The sequence below is a fragment of the Octopus bimaculoides genome, chromosome 13 (genome assembly GCF_001194135.2).
Source record: "Octopus bimaculoides isolate UCB-OBI-ISO-001 chromosome 13, ASM119413v2, whole genome shotgun sequence".
Taxonomy (NCBI): domain Eukaryota; kingdom Metazoa; phylum Mollusca; class Cephalopoda; order Octopoda; family Octopodidae; genus Octopus; species Octopus bimaculoides.
This window is the reverse complement of record NC_068993.1, coordinates 29,033,969-29,036,157: the sequence shown is the minus strand read 5'-3', so window position 1 is coordinate 29,036,157 and position 2,189 is coordinate 29,033,969.

The window sequence follows — 2,189 nt, the reverse complement described above, 5'->3', positions numbered from 1 at the left end:
AAAGTTTTTGCCAAGTTCTAGCAATCAAGCGAAAATGTTTCCTTTCTACAATCAAATATCCAGAGGGAATTTTTTCTTCCCACCAGTGGTACACATTATCACATATGGTTTATCTCTCTCTTATTTATATATATATATATATATATATATGATGGATTCTCTTGCTGTGAACAACAAATGAGGGTTCAGTAAAATAAACCATTAATATGTTCTATGGACACAAATGTGTCTTTTGAGGCCTACTGATGCCTTGTAAACCTTTTGGCAAATGGAACAAGTTGAGGACTCAGTTTGCTCAAGTGCTTGTGGATCATTTACTATGTGTTTTCTTGAGTGGACAGCAAGGCCTGCTTTACTTCATGCCACAAAACCACAATGACAAGTAAGGTTTCCATTTAGAGGAGCAGCATTTTGCCAGCATGCCTTCATACTTGCATGAAGTTGACCCTGATGTTGGAGTTGACTTAGCTCAAATCTTTGAACTGAGGAAAAGCATGACTGGCAGCAGATCCCGTATTCTGGTGCTGTGTTTTCCCATGAAGCAAAAGGAATTTTGTATCATTTCAGACTGTCTTTTAGTTTGTGTTTGAAGTGCAAGAGTGGCCTTCCATCTGACTTTCTTGTTAGGAATTGGCCTTAGAAAAGTTGCTTCAGAATTCTGATGTCACTCATATGTGAGAGATGACCTGGCCATCTAAGTTGTATTTTGATGAGGATGGCTTCAATACCTAATATGTTATTTTGTTAGTACGTCACTGTTATGAATATGGCCACTCAGTTTTATGTTTGAGATAGTATGCAAGTATCACATATGAAAAGCATCAAGCTGGTTGATATGCTTTCAGTACAGAGTCCAGGCTTCAGCATCATAAAGCAATGATGTCAAAACCACCAACTTTCACCTTCAACAATACATTACAGTTATTCCAAAGCCTGTGATAAAGCTTACCAAAAGTGGAACTAGCCTTCCTGACCCTGGACTCAATATCTTTATCTATCTTAGCATCATTGGTTACAATGGAACCAAGATAAGTGAAGGAGGAAACAATTTTTAATGCTTTTCCATCAACATATACAGAAAGTGCCACAGCGGAAGGATGGTCACAAATGGGCTGATGGACACACTCAGTTTTCTTGATGTTGATGGTCAGACCAAAAGCCTTTGATGCCTGCAAGAAGTTGTTTAGAACCCATTGCATGTCTTCAAGAGTGTGTGTTATAAGTGCACAATTGTCTGCAAAGAGCAAACCTCAAGCTGTTTGCACCAAAGTCTTAGTTTTTGCTTTGAAGCACGGTCGGTTGAATAGGCCACCACTGGTTCTATACTCAAACTTTACTCCTTATTTAGCACCCTCAAATACTGTTTCCAGCATGACAGAGATACAAAGCAAATAAGAATGGTGCAAGAACACAGGCTTGTTTTGTCCCATTTGAGACTGTGAATGAATTGGACACTTCTCTGCTAGATCTAACAGAAGCCATCATCCTTTGATGGAAAGAAATGATGACACTGAGCATCTTTTTGGGAACACCTAGCATTCTAAGGACAACCCAAAGAGCATCCCTAAATACAGTGTCGAAAGCTTTAGTTAGATCTACAGCAGTGACAAAAAGATCTTGGTTGTGCTCAGTTGCAGTTGCCTTAGCCTGAAAATCATATCCACTGCGCCTCTACCAGGCTGAAAGCCATCCTGAGATTCAGGCAACACTAAGCTGGCAAGGGCATCATATATCAGTGGATTGAAAACAAACTAAGGAATGACGTCTAGACCACAAACATGACCACAACTAGACCACAAGCATGTTGCCTGAGATACACCAATACCACATACATACATGATGGCCGTCCACTCGTGACCAAGGAAGACCATTGCCAACCTTCAGAAACATTGTGCGCTCTAGGACTAACTTATATTTTGCATTTGCGGCTCCATTGGTGGCTAATGAGCCCTGCTCTTGACAAGCATACATGACTGCAAACATTGCAGACCAAGCTTTCCCCATTCACTATACGAGCCGTGCGCTTTCGCGCAGCTCGCTTAAGTTCTTCATGCTGGATACATGCTCTCTCAAAAGTGTCGATCCCCTCCTTAATTTGCTTCCTCCATCTTTGGCGATGACAGGCATTGTTCTCCCAGTCAGTGTCCTGCATATCACAGGCCTTTAATGAGGACTTGACACAGTCCTTA